This window comes from Canis aureus, chromosome 23, assembly GCF_053574225.1.
Source record: "Canis aureus isolate CA01 chromosome 23, VMU_Caureus_v.1.0, whole genome shotgun sequence".
Classification (NCBI taxonomy): Eukaryota; Metazoa; Chordata; class Mammalia; order Carnivora; family Canidae; genus Canis; species Canis aureus.
Genome location: NC_135633.1, coordinates 11,464,266 through 11,490,559, shown reverse-complemented (window position 1 = coordinate 11,490,559; position 26,294 = coordinate 11,464,266). Strand labels below are relative to the sequence as shown.

Here is a 26,294-nt window from a genome sequence, read left to right as displayed (position 1 = left end):
GGGTTATAAATCAATGTTTTCATTTCCACTCCTACTGCCTTAGGCCAAGACCCTGTCATCTCAAACCTGGATTACCTTTTCTCTTAAAAATCTTTCTTCTTCCAACGCATTCTGTATACTGGACTAATGCTTATAAAACGCCATTTTCACCTCTTTCTTTTGTACAAAAAGATCCAAATGATTACAAAATAAAGTTCATAATACTTAGACTATCAGTCAAAATTTCCCACAATATGACCCTATGCTAAATTTCCAATCTTATTTCTCATTGCTTTCCCATACTAACCTTCCGTATTATTAGCTAAACCAGATTTATTGGCTTCCTGCGTGTGGCTAAGGCTGCTAGATGATCACCAAATATCTTCTCCTTCCTGAGCACAGTTAGAATACACTTCCTAGTCTCCTTCATTGTTTGGAATATGTAACTGAATTCTAGCCAATGAAATGTAAGCAGAAGTGGTAAATATAAGACTTTAACTACACACTCTCCTGCCTGATTTAAGAGACTGTTGAGCCACAAAAGAGCCTGCACTCCTGAATCACTATATGAAAGAGAGCCACTCACTGACCACGACCAACCGACCAGGACTTAGACTGTTACATGAAAAATAAGTGTGCTTGAGACATAAGAAATTTTTAGAAATAAAGGCAATGATTCGTAACCCCCTAGAAAGAAAGACTCTATAGAATACACTGATTAATTAGCTAAGGGTAGTAAGGAAAAGGGAGGATTCAAAGGTGGTCGAGAAAAGGAGGCAAAAGAGGAAGACTAGACTTCAGAGGAATGTATGACTGTGTGTGCTATTTGTTACCACAGACAATCTAAGCTCAATGTAGTATCTAACATACCTTGCTGATTCTTACATATGATCTGTGGCTCTTTTCTGCTGAAAGTTCTTCCTAACATACTCAATCTCAATTCAAGTCTCTTTCTTAACTTCTTCAATCACTCAAGCTCACAGAGCTCTCCTTCTATAGTAAATATGGTGCTATACCATTTATTACACATTTAACCCAGCTTATCCTGCATTTTTAAACTTTTCATGTAAAAATATTTTTCCCCTTTCCTATTACAAACTCCTTAATGGCAGGAATTGTTCTTCAAAGATCTGAATATTTCCTAGTTTTTCTATCTAGCTGGGCATTGGTGTTTAATAAATATATTTTGAATAGATCTGAATGAGTAACTTTGGGGAAAATAATAGAAAAATTTTCCAAGGAGAAATTGTCCTAAACCATTATTAGAAGGTAGAAGTATGCATAAACTTAAAAATATAATAAAATACATACATGAATATATTTATTACATATATGCTTCCCAAAAGGAAGTCTAATTTGATCTGAATTTCTCAGTTCTATTCCACAGCCTTCCTTAGCCTAGGAGAAAGAAAGGGATTTCCCCCAGACTAATAAATATTGGAGGTTCTCTAGACAAGCAGCATTAGCCCCAAGTCCAAAACCAATCCATCTGGCCCAAGTAGGTATCAACCTATGTGCCTATGATAGAATGGTACCTGGTAAGTATCTGAATTATAGGTTATACCTATAATGCTCCTGTGACTACTACAGAAATCAAGATCATTTGACTGAGCACCTAGGTCAGTGCTATACAATAGAACTTTCTGCCTTGATGGAAATGTTCTCGGTCAGGTCACTAGCTACACGTGACTACTGAAAATTTAAAACATGGCTAAGTAAAACTATAAAACTAAATGTTGATTTTTGTTTAATGTTTACTAATTTAAATCTAAATTTAAATAGTCACATGTGTTCAGTGGCAAGCATATCAGGTAGCACATACCTAGATGTTTCACTTTCCTTGAGATATACTTTGATTATTTGATAAACTTGCTTGTGAGCTTTCTAATTCTGCATACTATGATTTACTTTCAATTATATACTTAATATGCTATAGGCTTTACTGTTGAAGTTTACTTTAAAAACATAGCTTTTAAAACAACGATAAAACAAAGCAAGTTCACTTTAAAAACATTAATCATTGTTAATGATTAATCAAAAAAAAACAACTAACACTGAGACCTGGTGAGTTGCTTCCCCTAATGCAGATCAAGGACTAAAACCTAGGTCTCCTATTATTAATTCCAGTATACTTTAAACTATGTCACACTCTGTATCACTTCCTACATTATAAACAGAGAATAACCTTTTCAAATGTGATATACACTTGTTTCCCCTATTATTGACTTTTACTCTGATTTTAACAAGGATTTTATGGCTTCTGAAAACCTCAGAAATCTGGCTCAGGAAAACAAAGTAACGCATTAACATTCAATAACATGAGCATGCCATTCTACCTAACCTAAGATCAAATACTATGTGTGGGAAAAGAAAGATATTGGTTGAAAGTTTTCTTTTTTTTTTAAGATTTGTATTTATTCATTCATGACAGACACAGAGAGAGAGGCAGAGACACAGGCAGAGGGAGAAGCAGGCTCCCTGCTTGGGGAGCCCAACCTGGGACTCCATCCGTGGACCCTAGAATCACACCGCAGGCCGAAGGTAGACGCTTAACCACTGAGCCACCCAGATGTCTCAGTGGAAAGTTTTCTAAACACAATTCATTATCTGGTTTCTGGAGTTAGTCTAAATGTAAATATTTAAATAACGTTATTTAATTACTTTAAAGTATTTTTGAAACCCGAAGGAAATATTTTATTAATAATTTGAGATAATTCAAAAATGATTTACAAACTAACAAAAGCCTAAACTGATATTATCTCATTTATACACACTATTAATTATATACACCGTATCAATTATATACACTGATATTCATGCAATTTTGCTAGCCGCTATATATACTCAAACTCCTGAACCCTTCTCATCTAAGACTTTATAGGAAAGTTTCTGTGTATTTTTTTAAATGCTACGCTGGTCTTTATTAGAAGAGGTAACTTCTCTGAATTGTTTTAACCCTTCTATGAAATAAAAGCATGTGTTTGTGTGCCCGCAAGAAATAAAGACACTGCTTGGGGAAAACGCAATGACTATATAAATTGTTAAATTAGTTTACTACATATGATTTCCTGAGTCAGACCACTGGAAGGCACTTTTACAAACATCAGAACCTTCCTCTTACAGACCTTTTTCCCATCCAAGGACACTGGCTAGCTCTGAAGTTCAGTCACTTTTTTTTCCATTAGTATCCTTTATTCCCCCTGGGCATGGAGAATTTGGAAGGTTCCCTATTCCAAACCCACTGGCCAGCCTTCTTGTTTTCCTGAGTCCCAATCTTCTAAAGGTGTTTGATGTCCCAGACACCTTCAGAAAGCCTGTGTTGTACTGTAATATTTTATGAACAAGGAAAAAAATCCTGAATATTGTATTTTACATCTCAACTGAAATAGTCCATGTCAAAGAAACTACCTATGCAATAAACATATATATAAAATTCTTCTCCACGCACCTCTTTAAGGGATAGTTTTCCCTTGAACATTTAGCAAATAATAAATAAAACAATTATTATAAGGTCATAAGTGGCATCAGATTTGAATCTATTTTCCTGCAGCATTAAAAATGTACATATGTTTGAACTTTAATAAGTTACATAATATGTGCATTGAATGTGTTTTACTACATGATCAAATCACACTAATCAGTGTGATACAATACATGGAAAATATACAGTTCACAAATATGGATTAATGACCATGAGGGTATCACAAAATATTTCATATGCTAATGGTAAATGATCAAATTACACTTGTAAATTGGTTAATGTAAAATTCTCAGAACACCTGGTAATGAAAACATTTTATTATTTTTATGAATGTATAATGTCTCATGACTGCCAGAAGCATTCTTTTAAATTTTCATTTGATTAAAAAAATGGCTGGTGAATATTTTTTATGAAAAAGACTATTCAAGATAAAAAGAGACCTCAGTGCCAAGTTCTAGTCCAGAGGAATTTTTAATTACAAAGACTTATTTAAATTACAAAGACCTTTGTCACTTTTGAGTTTCTCAAAGTGTTTCATAATAATATAAACTAGAAATATAATCTGGAAAGTAGAGGGGAATGCTAATGGAAAGCTTGAGTGCTATAAAATAAATGATTTATCTTTGGCTTTTATTTCCCTCCCCATCAAAAACAAACTAACTTAAAAATTTTATTTTGTGTTTATTTATTTCATCTTTTTTACAACATGCTTAAACTGATACCTTATGTTTTAAAAGTTTACCCATGGAACATCACTTGTGAGTTACAACACAGAAAATTTTTATTTTTCTCAACAGTATCACTTTAATACACCTTGCAGATCGCTTTAATACACGTATATTTCTTCTATTTTTCTCTTACCAGCAAGTATTCAATAAATACTTGTCAAATAAATGAATAAAGCTCAATGAAATGACCTAACTTTTCTTACCAATTATACAATCTCCAACTTGATCTCTCACCTTTGAACAGTTCCTATTGTCAAACTATCAAATCTAATCTGCTATTGAAGGCACTGTCAGTTGCAAATGCACTCAGAATCAGTTACATAAACATCAAATTCCTCTTAGAATTGAACGTGAGATAAAAGTTTGTATTATTTAAGAAATAAGTATACTTCCTTTTTTATTGGCTAACAGTACTATGATTTTCATTTATTCTGGATTGCCAAGAAGCCTGAACCCAAATGTTATAGTCAATTTGGCTAAAATTATCTTCTCTACCTCTTTAGTTGAAAATAATTTACTTTGCTTCAGGAATTATAATGGGTTTTCTTTCTGGAAGTATGTGGAAATCTACTATTTGCAAAGTACTATAATAAATAAGACATGGTCCCTACTCTCCCATTTACATTTTTTTGTTAATTGTAAGGCAAATAAATATAAAAGACCAAATGCGTAGTAGAGTGATAAGCTAAGCAAGCAATAGCAACCTTAAAAAAAAAAAAAAGTAACCATTTATTAAACATCATTGTATCAAGCACTTTGGTAGATTTTACATAACCACCACAATAATCCTGCAAAATGTATTATTAGGCTTGTATTAAAGTGAAGAAACTGAGACTCTTAGCACAGGACAAGGCATACAGTAGGTATTCAATAAATAATTTGTTGAATGAATAAAAGTCTAGTGAAGTTCCTCAGCTACACAGCTAAGAATTGAGTAGAACATTATATTTACCTTGAGTTTCCTACAAAATACCCAAATTCTCACTTCCCATTAATCTAGATTGGGTTCTCCCAAATTTAAAAGTGGACTTTATATAACATAGTTCAGGACTCAATTCTTCTGGATAATTAAACTAGGGTGCAAAATCATAGGGAATTTTTTGGAAGGTAAAGATTTAAAGAATTTTCCAGTGAGAATATTCAAATACTCTCTTGGCAACTTTTATTTTTTTTTATTTTTTATTTTTATTTTTTAGATTTTATTTATTCATGATAGAGAGAGAGAGAGAGAGGCAGAGACACAGGCAGAGGGAGAAGCAGGCTCCATGCAGGGAGCCCAACGAGGGACTCGATCCCAGGTCCCCAGGATCACACCCTGGGCTGAAGGCAGGCGCTCAACTGCTGAGCCACCCAGGGAACCCGCTCTTAGCAACTTTTAAAAACATTGAAACATTACTTAATAGCAAAAAATCTCTTTGACATGAAGCAATATGAAAGACACTAGAGATCATCCAGATTTCCATCACTTCTGCTCATATTCGTAAATAGGCATTTGTTTATATTGTATGATAAAAACATTCCCTTCTACCTCTTTAAGGAAAAAGTCAAGCTTTCTAATCAGATGTCTAAATTCCATCATTAATATCTTTGTGTTAAACACTGCCTTCTCCTTATAGTCCTCTTTAAAAAATAAAAGATCTTGAAAGTAGGAATAGCCTGACATCCTTACCTCTTAAGAGTAAATGAGTTGCTCAGATTTCAGAATAACCAATAGGAAAGGACTGGTATCTGAAAGGATAGGGTTGCTGACAGAAGAAAAAGAATCAGAAAAGGTTAGCAGTCTTTATGTTCTGTCTCCCTTTCTGATATTTCCCACACATTTCTTCTCCCTTCCCTTATTTTCCCTTTCACTATTATATGACGGGCACTGGGTGTTATTCTGTATGTTAGTAAATTGAACACCAATAAAAAAAAAAAAAAAAAAAGAATCAGAAAAGGGACCATCATGAGTGCCTGAACAACTGAAAACAAAGGAATAGGTCGTTAACATCACTTTCTCTTCCCACTTACCTCTTCCATTCCTGTCGTTCTCTTCTAGCTAAATTCTCTTACACTTATTTTTCTTTTTCCCTCACCTCCTGTACTATGACACATGCATTTTTCTATTTGTGCTCTAGTTTTTAGCTCTCACCCCCTTTCTCTTTCATTCACCCACACAGAGGATTATCTCCAAAGTGAAATTTCTCTATACATTTTTCACTCTTCCTTTAAGCACTTGATGTCTTCTTATTGCCAGTCCTAATAATTTATCTCTCCCATTCTCAGAAATTTCCTATTCAAAAGTAAGAAAGGAAAATCCTGCTTAAGCACCCCTAAATTGTCCCACTTACCTGCCACCTCATAACCCATGGTTTCTTCATTTACATCTTCCCTCATCTCAAAATCTCCTCTAATCCCCCCTTCTTCACTCCTTCTGACCATAGCTTTCCAGAACTCTCATTGAATTCTTTGAAAACATTCATGTAACAGTTTTACAGAGATATAATTCACACATCACACAATTCACCCATTTAAAATGCTAAAGTCAGTGTTTAGTATATTCAGAGATATACAGCCATCCCCAGAATCAGTTTTAAAACAGATTTATCACCCCTTAAAAAAAAAAAAACATACCTATTAGCAATCACTCCCCATTTGCTCCTACTTGCCCCATTCCCTAAGCAACCACTGATCTAATTTTAGTCTCTACAGATTTGCCTATTCTGGACATTCATATAAATGGAATTATACAATATGTAGTCTTTTGTGACTAGCTTGAACTCTCAAGAATTTTGCTTATACTTTTCTTTTGCCTCTTATTTTTTCTTCCTTATTACTAATGTATGTTTTTATCCTTCTCCTAGACTTAAGCTCCTTGAAGGCAAAGTATGCTCAGTGCCTAATGCCTAATGCTGTTCCTTACAGAGTAGGCGCCTGATAAAAATGTAATCAAAATAAATAAATAGATGGGGTTATTTTTTCACTGTAGCTTCTCTTTTAGTTTTTCCTTTCTGACTTGTTGATCTTACTCTTCTCAAATGACTTCTTATTGTGAGTCACTTTCTACATGAAAAGTCAATGAATTTTGAATATTTGCTCTTCAATAACTGGGTTTAATTTTCTTTTCTCCATTTGGATTCTCTCTTGTCTTATCCTGGTTTTCTTTGACTTTCTCATTCCCCTCAAGATCGAACTCCACTTACCTTAGCCACCCTGTACTCATAGTAAAAAGCATGAAAGTAAACAAGAGTGCCCACTACACTGGCTCCCTTCATTCATTCATTCTATAAATACTTACTAGGCACATGCTATGCACCAGGAACATCTATCTGGCAGTGGGAATATATTATTAATAACATAAACAAGATCTTGCTATATGGAGCTTTTACTGGGAAGATAACAATAAACAAAGTACACAATAAATAAAATAATTATAGACAGTAATTAGTAATTGGAAGGAAATAAACAGGTTGTAATATTAGAGAAGTAGGGGAAGGGAAGATCTCAGAATCCCAAATAACCTACAATCTATATATATCCTTATATTCCTCCCATTAGAAAAGTATAAGAAACAATAAGAGAAGTCTTATTGCTTGAGTAATAAGGAATTCATTAAAGGTCTGACTTTAACCCAACTAATATCCACAATTTCACACTGATTGAAAAAGGGGATAACATCTAGATAACATTACATTGTTTAAAAGTACAACCCTATGAGCCAAACCAATCACATAACTAATTAAATTAAATTTCAGTCCCTGATTTCTATGATAAAGTTCAGGAATTGTATGTACTTTGATTTTCTAAACTTATAAAAATTAAATAATTTTAAATTAAACCAGTAAGATATAACATTTTTATCCTTGCTGATAAGTTATTTTGCTGTTTTAAAATACTTTTTATGTCAATTTATAACATATCATTAGAAAGCCTTTTTTCCTATCACATCTAGATGACATTGTAAATTATTCGAGGCAAAAATATTCCTATCTGTACATTGACCCTTTGTCAAGTTCATTGCCATTGCTTTCTCCACGTTACTGGTTTACTTTTGCTTTTGGGCTTTTTTACTTTCAGAAGGACAAAACACACACTGGTGAACAAACATTTCTTTCCATAATACTATTATCACTTTAAATAAGCAAAAGAGTTTAGTAGAAGGTAGTTCTTTAGGTCAGTAGTCTACTTCCTGTTTATATCCCAGGTCTTTACTGTTTCCCAGTACTCCAAAATAAATGCCGAATGAAATCCTTTATATGGAACTTATGCTTAAATACCCACAAATTAAGCAAAGTCAGTGTTTCATTTAAAATAAGTCACTTTTTCCATTTTTTTGCTTCAGCCCTAAGAAATGAGATATAGTTCATTTTAAATGTAAAACTTTGTACTATGCAAATCATGTCTGTGTGTCTAAGAAAAATAACAAACTTAATGAGGAATGTTACAAAAAAATCAGAACCCATTAGTTTAAAGATACATAGGAGCAGCCAAAGATGACAAACATGCATAAAATTCAAAACATAGTGGGAGAGGGAATAGGCACTGAAACACATAAATCAGTGTTTTGAATTCTTTTTCTCTGTGGGTATAATTGTACCTTAGTTTCTTATAATGATTTATTGAGGTAAATATTCTGTATGGTTTAACAGCTACAGCTTCAAAGTGTCAGGCACAGGCTCTCCTTTATTCATGAGGCAGCTGAGTATTGGGATGTGAATTCACTTCTGTATTCGGGGACTTGGCAAAGTTTGTTTTTAAGGTCCTTATAAAGAATTCATGTTGATGCAGTCTATTCAAATGTGAAAAACACTGTGCTGTAATGAGTGAAATAGAAAACCTTTACAGTAATTCTGGAGAAAAAAGTAAATAAATTGAAATAAGCCATACAGAATTACTTTCAGAAAAATAAAGAATGCCCCTGAGTTCATCTCAGCCATTTTTTCAGGTTTAGGGATGCCTACAAACCTCATCATTGGATGGGCTACTAGAGTGGATACTGAATCTAATATCAGTACAAAAGGAAGATGATCAGAGAGAAATAAAATTAAGTTTCAGTTTGCAATAATCACTCAAGGAAATCTTTCGGGTTGATTTTCAATCTGCACATGCTATTGCTCTGGGACCAAGATATATACAACACCAACTAGTAACAACAGTTGTACAGTATATTATTAAAACTACCATATAGCAACTTTAGTGGGGGAAATGAGTGACTTACCAATTATATTTCCTTTAAAAGCATCATGCCAATAGAAGATACACAGGGATACTTAGGGCAAAAACCCTATCTTGGAACTCATTGATCTTATGTTTATCTATGCCAAGACTTTCAGCAGGAAATTCAGATTTTTGCCAAGAAATACATGTGCCTTAGATGTATAAGCTCGGCATGAAATGGAAATCCAACCTGCCTGGACAGTGGTTCTCTGGTGCATCCATACTCCTACCCATCTGCCAGAGGGGCTTTATGATTCCCCACAAGATGGTTTGCCAGTTTGGGGGTATAGGTGCCAATTTAAAAAATATATTTTTTAAAATACATAGTTTAAAAGTGTAACTACATTTTTATAATCATATTTTCTTATTTCCAGTTAACATAAATTAGGTTTTCATATTTTACTCAATTGAGAGAGTATTTCACATTATTAAAGATGCAATTAATGGCTTTTGCCTTTTCAATATTTTTCCTTAAAATTAAAAATCACCTAAAATTCTGCTTGCTAAAAGCTACTCATTAAATTGTAAATGTATTACCTATTTCCAAAGAGCCTAACATAGTCATGCATGGAGTATATGATCAGTAAATAAAAACTTACCTTAGATAGCAACTTATTAGTTTAAAATGGCTATGAAAAGTTTATCACTTTCAGATGACATCTTTTTTTCCAAAATATTTTTTTTACCCAAAAACACACTAAATAAATACACTATATGATATTTTGATGTTACACTTCCAGGCAAAAATAGTCATCAGTTTATGCAACAACATAATAACTCCTTGTCAGAGAATATCATGCGGGAAAATTTGCATTGTATACCACGTTTAGAGGACTCAAAAGTTCTGCATTGCTAGTAAAGAATGAAAAGGTAGCATCTTGTACGACTTTTATTTTTTTTTAAAGATTTATTTATTTATTTATTTATTCGTGATAGACATAGAGAGAGAGAGGCAGAGACACAGGAGGAGGGAGAAGCAGGCCCCATGCAGGGAGCCCGACATGGGACTCGATCCCAGGACTCCAGGATCGCGCCCTGAGCCAAAGGCAGGCGCTAAACTGCTGAGCCACCCAGGGATCCCCCTTGTACGACTTTTAAAATGTGCTGTAATTTCATATTAAGTTAATGTGAAGGCAAGATAATCAGGAACCCCTAAAAGGCTAAAAACATTGATGGGGAAAGTGGTGCAGAAAGAATAACATATTTTCCAAAAAATGAATACCTTACACTCCTCCTCCACCAACCATTGTCAATTCTTTTCTTCCTTTGGCAAGCACAGTAAACCTTTATTACTTAATAGATTATGTATAATCTATTTACTTCTAAATGTCATCTATTATTTATATAAATTTTTTTCATTGTTCCTTAAATGATACATTTTTCTATCTGGGAAAATATTTGGGTATTTTGCATTAAGATGAAATATAATTTTTACCACTAAATTAATTTTTTATTTTATAGATTTTCACTAAGCAACAGAATTTTCAGAAACAAATTAACATCTTTAAGCATGGGATAGGTGTACTTTATTCAAAGTTTCAAAAGGTATCACAGACCTAGAGAAGAAAGGAATTAATTAATATCAACTGAGCATCCCAAATTTATCAGGTACTGTTCCTGGTAAACATACGTTAGTTAGTTCATCAACCCTTTCAATAACCATATGATACAAGTATTGTTATTCTCTTTTCTGAAGATGAGAAAACTGAGACTTAATGTAAAATGAAGTGTTCAAAATTCACACAACTAGTAAGTAGCAGAGTCAGAATTAAAATTAAATGTTACAAAACCCAATGGTCATTTCTTTGTGTTCATCTTAATTTCATTTCTCATAAGCACTGAACAAAATCAACAACTCCCTCCTTGAAACACTGATCTCTCTTGGCTTCCAAAAACTATACTCTCCTGGTTTATTCCATTCTCACTACTACTTCCTTTTAGCCTCCACTCTTTAATCTACTTCTTCTACCTGACTTGTAAGTTCTAGATTTCCTCAGAACTCAAGCCAGACCTTTGGAATTTGTCTCTTCTCTTGGATCATTTCATTCATTCCCTTGAATTTAAATACTATCCTTATGTTCATGACTCCCAAGCATGTACCTCTATCCCTGACATACATGAATTTCAGGTTTAAATACCTAATTGTCTAATTTCTTTAAATCACCACCTGAACAAGTCAAAGACATTATAAACTTAATGTGTCCAAAGAAGAATCCAAAAAAGAAATCATGATACCTACCCACCCAAATCTGTCCATCTTTCCCCACCAAGTAAATAGAAATTCTGTCCAAAGTTGTTCAAGCCAGAAACCTAAGAGCCATCTTTTATTCCTTCCTTTCCATCATCCTCAATATCCAATCCATCAGCAAATCCAGTTGTTTCCTCTCATAAAATATATCTTAAATTACTCCACATCTCTCCGTCTCCATCACTACCACTTTAACCCAAGTCCTCATTATTTCTCACCTAGACTATGCAACAGGTTTACTTCTAATCTTAAACCTCCTCTAATCACTTCCCCAGACTGTAATAAAAGGGGGCTTCTTAAAACATTAAATCAATCACCATTGCACTTCGGATAAAATCAAAAGTCCATTACCATGATCTATAAAACTCTGCCTATCTTTCCAATCTCATCTTATGCTACTCTCTTCTCTTTCACTACAATCTAATTCACACTGGTCTCCTTTCAGCATCCAGAACACACCAAGCTTTTTCCAGCTTCAAGCCCTTTTCATATGCTGTTCCCTTTACCTGAAACACATTCCCATTAGTTACCTAGCCAGCAATTTCTCATCCTTGAGTCACTAACTCAAAGAGATAATCCCAAGCTACACTGTCAAGAGTCCCTTGTTTCCTTATGGTACTTATTATATTTTGTAATTGTTTTATGCATTCTATCTTTTGTTGTCATCTACCAAAATAGAACATAAGTTCCATAAAGGTTGAGGCCAATTAACTTATTTATGTTGTTAATTAATATTTTCAGTGCCTGGCACAAAATAGCTCTCAATAAATATTTGCTGCATGAACAAAAACCAGGTGTGTCTAATTCCAAACCTCTCATTTGACAAATATCAAAACTGAGATACAGAAAGAGAAGTGATTTGCCCAAGGACACACAATAATAAGTGACACACCCACAATGTCTCCAGGTTTTCTGATTTGTGATTCAGGCTTTTTCTTACATATTACATTGTCTTATGCTGATAGCCCTAACCGAAAATTCACCTAACAACTTTCCCACACAGTGACCAAAATACCAGTACAAACTTTTGCAACCATATACAAAACAAAGCCTTTGGTTGTCGAAATCTTTTACATAATTATTACTATTTATAAATGAAATATTTGAAAATATAGATAAATTGTTTTCTGTTTGACATTACATAAACCATTTACAATATAAACAAAAAAATATTTAATATGGATAACACATTTAGAATAAACTTTCTTAGGGAAATCGACTTTGTTCCTAAAAATTCACTGCTTTCTCAATAGCTAATAATTCTCTAAGATTCACATAAAATATGAAACTCATAATTTTGAAACAAGCAAAATACCAATAATTAATAATTACCACTGATGAAAGAAGAAACAATCAAACCCAGGAATCCTAGGCTGCCGACTTCCAGAATCTAATCACTGGTCAGCAAAGAACTTGCCATGTTATCTATTTACTCAGTCATGAATCAGTGCATTCTCCAGCTCCTTTTGTTCCTTCAGAACTCAAATCTGATAAACTACAAAACCATCTCAAGCTGCTCTTGTCAACACCTGGTGACTGATAGAGGAAACTTTGATCCAACTTTTCTTTACCAACTTTTTACTTCTCTATTAAGCACAAGGTATCCACACTCACTATTCCATCTACTTGTGTATATGTTTTTAATTTTCATAATAAAAGGTTAGGGAAAAAAAGCTCTGTCATTAACCATTTAGTCCTTAAAAATAGCTGTGTTTCCATCCATCTCATCATCTAAAAAATTCTACCTAATTTTTCAAAAGTATTAGGAAAGATACAGATGCAGTGAAATGCCGGGACACCTGCACCCCAATGTTTATAGCAGCAATGGCCACGATAGCCAAACTGTGGAAGGAGCCTCGGTGTCCAACGAAAGATGAATGGATAAAGAAGATGTGGTTTATGTATACAATGGAATATTACTCAGCTATTAGAAATGACAAATACCCACCATTTGCTTCAACGTGGATGGAACTGGAGGGTATTATGCTGAGTGAAGTAAGTCAGTCGGAGAAGGACAAACATTATATGTTCTCATTCATTTGGGGAATATAAATAATAGTGAAAGGGAATATAAGGGAAGGGAGAAGAAATGTGTGGGAAATATCAGAAAGGGAGACAGAACGTAAAGACTGCTAACTCTGGGAAACGAACTAGGGGTGGTAGAAGGGGAGGAGGGCGGGGGGTGGGAGTGAATGGGTGACGGGCACTGGGGGTTATTCTGTATGTTAGTAAATTGAACACCAATAAAAAATAAATTTAAAAAAAAGGAATAATAAAATATTTTAATTTTTTTACTTTTAGTTTTAGAATAGTAATTACTGCAAAGGACAAATATTTCAGGTATATTGTAGTTCAAATAGGTTTATATGGACTCTCCTAGTGAATGAGACATTATACAGCATTGTTCTATTGAAAAAAAAGAGTCTACTTCCTTGGAACTTTTTGCTTGATTTCCAACTTCCCTAAAGTTACTCTGCTAAACTTTTCATTTAAAAAAAAAAAAAAAGATTTATTTATTCATGAGAGACACAGAGAGAAAGAGGCAGAGACACAGGCAGGGGGAGAAGCAGGCTCCATGCAGAGAGCCCAATGCACGACTTGATCCTGGGATTCCAGGATCACACCCTGAGCCAAAGGCAGGCACTAAACCACTGACCCACCCAGGGAACCCTCTGCTAAACTTTCAAAGTTTGTCTTAGTTCATTCAGACTGCTCTAACAAAAATACCATAGACTGGGTGGTTTAAACAACATTATTTTTCAGTTCTGGAGACTAAGAAATCCAAGATCAAGGCCCTGGTAGATTCAGTGTCTAGTGAGAACCACTAATTTCCTACTTCATAGATGGCTGTCTTTTTGCTGTATCTTCACATGGTGGAAAGGGGAAAGGGAACTCTTCCGTTCTCTTTTAAAAGGACAATTAAAAATTTCACAAAGTCCCCACTTCCAAATACTATCATGTTAGAGATTAAGTTTCAACATATGAATTTCAGGGACATAAACATTCAGTCTATAGCAAAGTCCTTTTCATATAATCAATCATGCTCATTGTTTTTCCCTCATAAAAATTTTACAGTTAATATATTTCCTTTTTTATTCACCTACCAGTTGTTCCGAATGTTGTATCATTTAATTTTCATCCATCAGTTATATCTCTTGCTGCTGTTCATTAATAGGCAATTTACCTCAGAATATACTGGACTTCTATGGGCTTCAAGGCTCTATGTTTTATCATTTAGAATCTAGCAAAATAGTCCTGTTGGAAAAATTTCAGAAAATGAATTTCAGTAATAGAGTTCAGGGCTCTTTCTTCCTTTAGAAACTTGAAATCCTACTATATCTCAAAACATAGACTAACAACTCACTATTAGTATGCATTACAGTGAAATACCGCTAAAAGCATGAGTGAATCATATCCACTTGGTACAGCATGGAGCACCCTCCCATTCTATCATGGAAAGCCCCAAATCTGTGTTGTCCAGTATGGTAGCCAATAGCAATCTGTGGTTTATTGGGCGCTGGAAATGTGATCACCCCCAAGTGAGATGTGCTAGAATATAAACACTGGATTTTTTTACACTTGGTAAAAATAGATAAAGTAAAATATCTCAATAATTTTTATCTTGGTTACATATTGAAATGCTACTATATTGATATACTGTAAAAATACATTATTAAAATTAATTTCATCTATTTTTTTCTTTTTTTAGCATGACTATTAAAAAATCTTAAGTTACATACATGACTCAGATTTGTGGCTCAGTATATTTCTATAGGATAGCACTGATCCCGTTGCAGTTAATAGAGTTCTATTATATCTAGACTGTTTATTTCTCCTCCTCTTACAAAGGACTAAATTCTTCTCATGATGATAATGATGACGATGTCAACACCTTAAATTTTACCAAGTACTCTCAAATATATGACCTCGTTTGATCCTCTTGATCTACTTTGATTTAGTATCTCTCTCTACATCAACTCAAACCATCATCAATCTAGAATCACTGAATTTTTGTGATATTTTGATTAGGGAAAATCTATTTTCCAGAATTGAATTAAAAATAGAACAAAAATATCATGACACTAGTAGATAAAGCCTTTGAGGACATCTAGGTTTCTACAGTGAACTTAGTTTTTGGTGTTTGTCTTTCCCAAAAGAAATAGCTTTTTATTAATGTGTTGTGGTGGGTGGATAGCCCACAGCAAGGTCCTTAAGTGAAAATGTATGCTTTCAATGAGAATTAGCAAAAAAAAAAAAGGGGGGGGGGGAGGAAGGAGAAACATCATAGGAATAGATAATAAATACTAATCTCTCTGCTCAAAGCAGAAAGTACTATATTATTCAAGAATGTTATGACAGCTAAAGGAGTTTATTATTAGAACACTGCTTAGTTTAGCCAAGCAAGTAAAAAAAGAAAATGAAAACAACAGCTCGATGATTTTGAAGTTTTACTTTTTCCCACCACTCTCAGTTCTCTGAAGAAACAAAAATTAGCAAAAACTCAATTGCTTTTTCCTATATCAAATAATGAGTAGTGAGAAATTCCAGAGTCCTAGTCACCAAAGAGTAGGGCTATGATATTTTCAAAATAAGCATGAATAAGCCTAATCAGTGTTTACATACCAATTTTCTCCTGGGAAAATTCAAATTCTCCATATTAGAGATCAATTCATTCTGATAATCATAAAGGAACCATTAAATTCTATGGTCTGAAATAGAAATATACATTTGTACACATACCTTGGAAAAGCTTTTCATATTATTTTCTACTCCTAAGCATATACCTAACAGTAATGTATGCACATTTTTTTCAAAAGACACACACAAAATCTTAAAGCAGCATTATTCATAGTAGCCCCAAACTGGAAACCCACAGGCTCAACAACAGGTGAATTCATACAGTGAAATACTATACAGAAATAAAATGAACCAAGCTCTTACATAATGACAGTGACGATTCTCACAATAACATTGTGTAAAAAAAAAAAAAAACTAGATGTAAAAGAATACATACTGTCTGGTTCTATTTAAATAAAGCTCATGTTAAAAACAAGACAACAAACCCAAATGGAGTCACTGATGCTAACCCCCCACATCACTAAACCAAGACTTAATTACAGGGTTTTATAAAGATTTTATTGGGGCGCGTGGGTGGCCCAATCAGTTGAGCAACTGACCCCTGGTTTCAGCTCAGGTCACGATCTCCTGGATTATGGGATTGTCAGGCTCAGTGGGGAGTCTGCTTGATATTCTCTTGTCTGCCCATCCCCACCCCACTCCTTTCTCTCTTTAAAATGAATAAATATTTTTGATAAATTTTTGTTTTTTTTATTATTATTTTTTTAATTTATGATAGTCACACAGAGAGAGAGAAGGAGAGAGGCAGAGACACAGGCAGAGGGAGAAGCAGGCTCCATGCACCGGGAGCCCGACGTGGGCCAAAGGCAGGCGCCAAACCACTGCGCCACCCAGGGATCCCTTTTGATAAATTTTTTACAAAAGATTTTATTTATTTGAGAGACAGAGTACTGTGGGGGGAGCGGCAGAAGAACAAGCAGACTCCCTGTTAAGTGGGGAGCCTGACGCAGGGCTTGATCCCAGGACCTGGAGATCATGACCTGAGCTGAAGTCAGATGCTTAACCAACTGAGCCACCTAGGTGCCCTGAGTTAATTATAGTTTTGACTTCTCTCAGAAATGGAATCTTACACCAGCTAATCAAGAATCAACTGGTCAGCACTAGTGAGGTAATGTTAGACCTCTGCCATAGCCTAAAAGAAAGTGACCCTGCCACAAGCAATCCAGCTTTTGCTGATAAAATATCCTTGTTCCTGTTCCCTTCAGCCTATAGTATAGAAGTCTTTCATTTTGTACAGCTTCTTGAAGCTCCATTGTATCCGCTAGATTGGATGTTGCCTGATTCAAATCGACTTTTACTCAAAGTCTTACAATTTTTAATGCCTTAATTTATATTTTAACAAAATAGGGAAAATCAATGCATGTTCTTAGAAATTAAGATAGTGGGGCAGCCCAGGTAGCTCAGCGGTTTAGCGCTGCCTTCGGCCCAGGGCCTGATCCTGGAGACCCGGGATGGAGTCCTATGTCGGGCTCCCTGCATGGAGCCTGCTTCTCCCTCTGCCTATGTCTCTGCCTCTCTCTCTCTGTGCGTCTCTCATGAATAAATAAATAAAATCTTAAAAAAAAAAATTAAGATAGCTATGTTTGGGGAAAAAGAGAATGTAGTCACTGGGAGGGAAAGAATATATTAAGGGAACTAAATATATTTCATTTCTTTACCTGGGCAGTGGTTATATAGATATACTCATTTTGTGACAATGAACTATACAATTATACTTTGTGGACTTTTCTAGATGCCCATTATATTTCAATTAAAAAGTCGATGAAGGGGGTTAATCGGTACAAACTTCCAGTTATAAATAAGTCACAGGGCTGAAATGTACCTAATAGGGAATATAGTCAATAATATTGTAATAACTGTGGTGAGCATTTTATAATATATAGGGAATTGTTGAATCACTATATTGTACACCTAAAACTAAAATGAAAAAAAAATGTCAAATGTAGAAGCAGCAGATGCTATAATATTAAAAAACAAAGAAATTAAGCTCAAGAAAAAATTCTGTGGTCAAAAAAGAATTCTGTAGTATCCTTTGTTTTACATTAGTAATTAAATAAAGACATCATTTGGAATTTTAAAATATTTGTTGAGATTACTTTTTAAAGAAAATTTTATCTTTAACATTACGTTCACGTTTTTTAAATTCACAGAATTACAGAGCTTTAGAGATGGAAGAAACAGAATAAACTATTTTGGCTCTGAGAGAGGTTGAGTGACTATGCCATGACTAAATTAATAGAAGTGATGGGACTAAATTTCAGAACTTCTGTATTACATTGCAGGACTTTTAAATTTTTTCAGTAGGGTTAGACTCCAGTAGAGAGATTTGGAATCCCTCTACAATCTCTATGGTCTATAATGCTAAAAGGACAAAATCTACAAGTCACTGAATGTCAGTTACTTATTTTTCCATTTCATTTATAATAATAAATAAATCATAAAACGAGAGGAAAGTCATAGCTAGCGTTTTGGTGAAGAATTTTATAAGAATTGGCAATCCATGTCCTTTGAACATTTTTTAAAAACTTACTATTTATGAAGACAGATATAAAACATTTGTGTTCAACCAAATACTGTATTAAAAACAGAATAGTCTTGGTGTATATTGCTTCTCTTTTCTTTTTTCTAACATGTTTGTAAATAAGTGTAAGAGCAACAAAATCAAGAGGTGTTGATCCCTGCGGGAAGTGCACCTACATTTGAGTTGCTAGCAATTCAGTTGCTAGCAATTCACAAGATTGAAGAATGTAACAACTTATTCTGTTTCCTCAGACTTTCAAACATGGCAATTCTTCTCTTTAATTTTAAGAAGCTATATTCTTCTGGTGCAGAAATTTAAAATAGACTATGCAGCAATATCCTTTTTATCTGGTCTTTTCCTGTTTAATTTCTTTTTTAAAAACTATTTTGTTTTGGAGGAGGGGAGGAAAGAGAGATCTAAGAAAAGCTTTCATAACAAGTTCAAAAGTATAAAGCCATTTCAAGCTCCAGACATTTGTAGCCTTTATTTCTTCAGTCCTTGAAAAGGCTTTTTAAATGTTAACAGCTAGGATAGGACTGCTTTCCTATACCGATATCCCAGGCTTCCTTTCCTTTGTAGTCTTGGATTCTTCCCCCCACCCTTAATTCCCCAATAACCTACATGCCAGCTTCTTCTTCTTTTTTAAAGTAGGCTCCACCCTGGATGTGGAGCCCAACACAGGGCTTGAACTCACAACCCTGAGATCAAGACCTGAGCTGAGATTGAGTCAGATGCCTAATCCACTGAACCACCCAGGTGCCCCTATCAGCTTCTTTTTTAAAAACAAAACAAAAACAAACAAGAGATTTCACCATGAAGTGTATATAGGCAGACTTCCAAGATTCCAGAGTGGCTACCTTTTATAAAGTATTCACATTTTTGCTTTAATTTCTTCTACACTTGGTAATTTTGTATATCTATTTAACATGTTGTCATGTTAAAAATAATGACATGTCACCTACTAAGTAATTGCAGTTGATAGCTAACAAGAACCCCCTCTCCTTAGAAATGCTGAAATACAATCTATAAAAACGAAATGTCAAAAAGGTGCTCACTTATATACTTTTAAGTTAAAACTAAAAAGGCGTAAATCAATATATACTATTAGCCTATTTTAGAAAAAAAATTACATACATACAAAAAATAAGTCTGAAACACTGTATTCCAAGGTCTTAACGGTGATTATTTCTGGATGGTGGGACCATAAAATGCTTTTATTTATAATTTTTCTTCTTGCTTATGAATATATTTTATTATTTTTGTATTATTTTAAAGATTTTATTTATTCATGAGAGACACAAAGAGAGAGGCAGAGACATAGGCAGAGGGAGAAGCAGGCACCCTGCAGGGAGCCCAATGTGGGACTCAGTCCTGGGACCCCAGGATCACACCCTGAGCAGAAGGCAGACAATCAACCACTGAGCCACCCAGGCGTCCCCTTATGAATATATTTTAATTCACCTTATATGTACATTCATTGTTTGTGAAAATATTATTCTTAGTCTAAAAAAATAAGTGCTGTTTTATTACTTTTCAGTATATATATGGGTACTTCTTAAAAATTTGTATGTATTTATATTTAACTCTATCTGCGTTATATAAGTAGATAAAAATTCTAAAGTATAATTTCCAAAATGATAAAATCATGATTCTTATGTAAATATAAAAAGAACATGAATCAAAATGTTAAGTGTCAGATTTGATTTCCTTATTAATTAATGAGGAAATCAGAAAGAAGTGAAAATCAATTCATAATAGAATTTGACTTATAAAGATTTATATTTTCTCCTGGACAAAATCCATTTGTATTGCTGAGAATAGGAATCATTTGCAGTTTTATAGGTTAAAAAATGTTTGCAATGTTCTCAGTTATTTACAATTTAACTTTTATCCCTACAGAGTTGTAAAATAGCCTTGTCAATCAAAGATGATCCAAACTGTACACTCATTTAGAACCAGATAAACCTTTCAGAGTCCCTAGACATTCAGCATTCCCTTGAAGGAAACCCATTAATCACTTTCATCCATGCCCAAGTCTGGCAAATTTTCCAGATATATTTTATGAATTAGTAAACTGAATTAAAACTGTTACAATTAAAATGTAAATTCTTTGAAGGCAGAAAAATAGTGTCTCTTTCCTACTTATGCCCTAGAAACGTTTAGTAAAGTGTTCTAAACTTAATATATATATAATCAAGGTATATCACAAAGTATTTGAGGTAGTACAAACTTTAGAAACTTCAAACTAGGGGCACCTGGGTGACTCAGCAGGTTAAGCATCTGCCTTAGCTCGGTCATAATCCCAGGGTCCTGGGATGGAGTCCCGCATTGAGCTCCCTGATCAGCAGGAAGCTTGCCTTCTCTCCGGCTCCCCCTGCTTATGCGCTCACTCTCTTTCTCTTTGTGTGTGTCAAATGAATAAATAAAATCTCTTATTCTTATTTGTTTTAAAGATTTTATTTATTTATTCATGAGAGACAAAGACAGAGAGGCAAGAAATAAGCAGAGGGAGAAGGAGGCTCCCTGCAGGGAGCCTGATGTGGGACTTGATCCTGGGAACCCAGGATCATGACCTGAGCCAAAGACAAGTGCTCAACCACTGAGCCACCCAGGTGCCCCTGAATAAATAAAATCTTTAAAACAAAACAGAACAAAAACTTCAGACCAGCTTAAATGATTGCACATTAGTAAATTATAAAAAAATCATGAAATACTACTACAAAATAGGAAAACCTGTGCAAGAAATTATGAGTAATTTATAGGAATATAAATTAAAGAATATAAAATCAGAATTGCAACCATAAATGTCCATTTAAAAAAAAAAGCTGTCAAAAGAAAGCATGATCAACTCTGAGCTTTTCTATCAGTAACTTCCGAAGTTGAGAAAATCTCAAGGGAAAAAATATCTTAAAACAGAAAATTCCATCTACTAAACTAAATTTCCCTCTCAGAGAACTAAGAAATGATTGTCATCATCTGAATTTTATAATTGAACTAAATCCAAATCATAGAAGCATAGTTTGATGAAGAAACTGAGGTCCAAAGAACTTCAGTGACTCTCCATCTTCACACAATTACTTATTCAACAACACTTGTTAACATAAAAATTATAGTTCACAGTAGTCCTTATGTTATATAAAACTGAATCATAAACACAAAAGTACTTTGAGAATTACTGGACACAGTAATGAATGACTGAATTAGTAGACACAAGCACATTGAGGAAGTCCTTGATTTTTTTTAGATTGCTTCTCCCTTTGCCTATGTCTCTGCCTCCCTCTCCTTTCTCTCATGAATAAATAAAATCTTAAAAAAAAAAAGAAAAGAAAAGAACTCTTTCTTGGAACTAAGCATCTCCAATTTGCAAGAAATGTATTATTGTCAAGTTTTCACTAAATAAAGATTAAAGATTATACCATGTGAGTTAACTTTATGTGTAGCACCAACACATAGTGATTAAGAGCACAAATACTACAGCCAGACCTAATTCCAGATATGTGATCTTTCTGGACTTATATAAAGCCTTTAGTATATATAGCCATTAGTATCCTTGATAGTTTACACACTTCATCTTCTGTCACAAAACCACTCAAAAGATTTGGTTTCAAAACTGAAACCACTAGGATGGCAATAACCAAAAAGATAGGTAACAACTGTTGGCCAGAGTATGGAGAAATCGGCCCCTTCATACATTGCTAGTGAGAATGTAAAATGATACAGCCACTTTGGAGAACAGTCTGATGGTTCCTCAAAAAGTTAACCATAGAGTAATCATATGACCCAGCATATACCCATGAGAACTTAAAACATGTTCACACAAAAACCTATACACAAATGTTCATAGCATTATTCATAATAGACAAAATGTGGAAACAACCCAAATATCCAAGAAGTGATGAATGCATAAACAAAATGTGGTATATCCATATAATAGAATCTTATTCAGCCATAAAAAGGAATAAAGTACTGATATGTGCTACAACATGGACGAACCCTGAAAATAGTATAGGTGAAAGAAATCAGTCACAAAAGATCACGTGTTGTATATCATTTACATGAAATGGCTAGAATAAGCAAATCTATATGGACAGAAAGTAGATTAGTGGTTGTCTAGGGCTGGGGTCAATGGGAGGAAAATAGAGTGCTTATGGATACAGTGTTCCTTTTTGGGGTGATAAAAATGCTATAAAATTGATGGTAGTAATGACTGCACAACTCTGAGACTGTATTTAAAAAAAACATTTGGGGCACCTGGCTGGCTCAGTCGGTAGAACATGTGAGTCTTCATCTCAGGGTAGTGATTTTAAGCCCCACATTGGACATGGAGCCTACTTAAAAATAACAACACATATTTATTTGTGTATTTTAAGTAGGTGAACTATGTAGTACATGAATTATATCTCAATAAAGCTGTTATTTTAAAAGGCTGAAGGCATATGCCCAAACATTATTGTTGTTTTGTTTTTAAGATTTTATTTATTTATTCATGAGAGACACAGAGAGAGAGAGGCAAAGACATGGGCAGAGGGAGAAGCAGGCTCCATGCAGGAAGCCCAATGTGGGACTTGTTCCCAGACTCTGGGATCATGCCCTAAGCCTAAGGCAGACGCTCAACAGCTGAACCACCTAGGCGTCCCCCAAACATTATTGTTGGAAAATATATGTGATATAAAAACTGATGCAATAACCATAATCTGCACCTAAACCATAAATGATACTATCCCGGAATTGAGGGAAGAATAGAACAAAAGGAGAGGAGTGAAATTCCTCCCACAGGTAGGGAGTCATGAGACATTGAGATATTGTTTTACTCTTGGTTAGGGTAAAAACTAAAACATGGCCATTAATAACATTAAAACAAAACAAAATATATATCCTCCAAATCACTAGAAAAAATAAATTAGAAGGAATTACACTTACAAGTTAACAGTGCTCACCTCAGTACTAGGACAGTATGATTTTTATTATTTCTTCTTTATACTTGCTTTTCCACATTTTTACAATGGGTTTATTTTATCTTTGTATGAGTCTGCTTACCTGTGACTCTGGATTTTTTCAAACCCAATTTAATTTACTTATGCATTCATTTATGGTTAACTTCTTAATAGGCTAGTAAGTCCGACAACTTAAAATTCAAAAGATAAAGTATGGTGAAAAGACTCCCTCTCACCGTTGTACCTCAGGTCCCCAGCCACCACCACTCCAAGCATGGAATCTATAAATATTATCAGTTTCTTGGGTATATTTGTGGAAATATTTTATGCATATATATTGACTCTTATCCATCTTTTTAATACAAATACAGTGTAATAGTACACTGTTCTGCACTTCGCTTTTTTTATTCAACAATATGTCTCTCATAAGTACTTTAAAAATTTCCTTTTTTTTTTTTTTTTTTTTTGCTGTTTTATTTTACTTTATTTTTTTTCATCATGATAAGTATACTCCTCAATCCCCATCACCTATTTCACCCATCCTCACCACCAACAACTTCTCCTTTGGTAACTATCAGTTTGTTCTCCATAGTTAGATTCTGTTTCTCAACAAATGTGGGTAAGAATGTGGACAAAGGGGAACCCTCTTCATTGCTGGTGGGAATGCAAGCTGGTGCAGCCACTCTGGAAAACAGTGTGGAAGCTCCTGAAGTAGTTAAAAATAGAGCTACCCTACAATCCAACAATTGCACTACTGCCTCAAAGATATAATAGATGTAATGAAACAATGGGACACCTGCACCCCAACGTTCACAGCAACAATGTCCACAACATCCAACTATGGAAGGAGCCTTGGTGTCCATCAACAGATGAATGGATAAAGAAGATGTTATATATATACATATATATATACATATATATATATACATACAGGGATCCCTGGGTGGTGCAGCGGTTTAGCGCCTGCCTTTGGCCCAGGGCGCGATCCTGGAGACCCGGGATCGAATCCCACATCGGGCTCCCGGTGCATGGAGCCTGCTTCTCCCTCTGCCTATGTCTCTGCCTCTCTCTCTCTCTCTCTGTGTGTGTGTGACTATCATAAATAAATTTTAAAAAATTTAAAAAAAATATACATGCAATGGAATATTACTCAGCCATCACAAAGGATGAATACTTACCATTTACATCAATGTGGATGGAACTGGAGGGTATAATGCTGAGTGAAGTAAGTTCAGAGAAAAACAATTATCAAATGGTTTCACTCCTATGTGGAATATAAAAAATAGTAAAAGGGACCATAAGGGAAGGGGGAGAACTGAGTGAAGAAAAATTAGAGAGGAAGACAAACCATGAGAAACTCCTAACTCTGGAAAACAAATAAAGGGTTGGAGGAGGGGAGAGGAGTCAGGAGACAGGGTAACTGGGTGACAGGCATTAAGTATGGCATGTGATATGATGAGCACTGTGTGTTATACTATATGTTGGCAAACTGAATTTAAACTTTTTTTTTTAAAGATTTTATTTATCTATTCATGAGAGACACAGAGAGAAAGAGAGGCAGAGACACAGGCAGAGGGAGAATCAGGCTCCATGCAGGGAGCCTGACATGGGACTCGATCCCGGGTCTCCAGGATCACACCCTGGGCTGCAGGCAGCGCTAAACTGCTATGCCACCAGGGTTGCCCTTGAACTTAAATTTTAAAAAGAGTCTGTTTTTTGGATTATCTTTTTTTCTTTGCTCCTTTATTTTGTTTCTTAAAATCCATATATGAGTGACATCAAATAGTACTTGTCTTTCTCTGGCTAATTTATTTTGCTTAGCATTATACTCTCTAGATGTATTCATCTTGTCGCAAAGGGCTATTATATATAAATATAAATACACACACACATCCCATATCTTCTTTATTCATTCATCCATCCATCAATGGACATTCATCCATCAATGGACACTTGGGTTGCTTCCATAGTTTGGCTGTTGTAAGTAATCCTGCAATAAACATAAGATGCGTGAATACCTTTGAATTATTGTTGTTGTATTTTTGGGATTCAGTTGTGCAATTACTGGATAATAGGGTAGTTCTATTTTTAATTTTTGAGAGTTTCCTGTCCTTTAAATGGCTACATGGTGATCTATTTACCATAATTTATTTAGCCAGTCTCATATTGACAGATCATTTTTATATTTGGCAAAAACAACAAAGTAATTTTGGAGAATTAACTAAAATGTTCTCAAATTTCTCCCCTGCCCCCAAAAAAGGTATCACCGTTGATTTAAAGTCAGAAATTGGGATCCCTGGGTGGCGCAGCGGTTTGGCACCTGCCTTTGGCCCAGGGCGGATCCTGGAGACCCGGGATCAAATCCCACGTCGGGCTCCTGGTGCATGGAGCCTGCTTCTCCCTCTGCCTTTCTCTCTCTCTGTGTGATTATCATAAAAAATTAAAAAAATATTTAAAAAATAAAAAAATAAAAAAATAAAGTCAGAAATTCCCTTTGACAACTACTGGAATATGGCTGCTTTTTGCATCTAAAGTCAGAAATTCCCTTTGACAACTATTGGAATATGGC

At 34.6% G+C, this 26,294-nt stretch overlaps 1 protein-coding gene across 1 annotated transcript in view; it reads right to left on the bottom strand.

Moving 5' to 3' along the window:
* Nucleotides 1–26,294, bottom strand: part of SOX6 (SRY-box transcription factor 6) — a 665,852-nt gene that overhangs the window by 634,956 nt on the left and 4,602 nt on the right. The window contains exon 3 of the mRNA XM_077866355.1: nucleotides 14,737–14,887. The gene's annotated coding sequence lies outside the window, so the exon portion shown is untranslated. The remainder of the gene's footprint in view (nucleotides 1–14,736; nucleotides 14,888–26,294) is intronic.